Below are 346 nucleotides of genomic sequence, written 5' to 3'. Positions count from 1 at the left end.
CCGGGTGGTACGGGCCGGGCAGGGAGCTTGGTGGCAGCCGGTCCCCAGGAGGGTTGGATTGCTTGCCGGCGATCTTGGGGAAGCAGAGGAGTCTGAACGCTGTCCGTCATCCCCTGAGCCTGGGAGCCGGGGCTGCTGAAGAGCAGGAGGGTCCTGGGTGGTGTTTGGGGAAGCTCGATGGCATCCGAGCTGTGCCTGGGCCCCTGCACCGGGTCCCTCATGGCCGGGCAGCTCCGCAGACTTGGCGTGTCTGGGTCTGAAGCCTCCCATCAAGGCTCAAGTGGGCGGCAGCAGCCGCAGGGGACCCCAGCTGACCGGGGTACCAACCGCTCGGCCTTCCTCCTCA

General features: G+C 67.9%; 1 protein-coding gene across 1 annotated transcript in view; it reads left to right on the top strand.

The window, feature by feature from the left end:
* The window catches only part of INTS3 (integrator complex subunit 3), a gene marked incomplete at both ends in the record, with an annotated part of 35,983 nt that overhangs the window by 35,458 nt on the left and 179 nt on the right, over positions 1–346 (top strand). The window lies entirely within an intron of this gene.

This window comes from Cariama cristata, unplaced genomic scaffold, assembly GCF_000690535.1.
Source record: "Cariama cristata isolate BGI_N322 unplaced genomic scaffold, ASM69053v1 scaffold30775, whole genome shotgun sequence".
In the NCBI taxonomy this organism is placed as follows: Eukaryota; Metazoa; Chordata; class Aves; order Cariamiformes; family Cariamidae; genus Cariama; species Cariama cristata.
The sequence above is the reverse complement of the archived record's forward strand: the minus strand, read 5'-3'. Positions and strand labels throughout refer to the sequence as shown.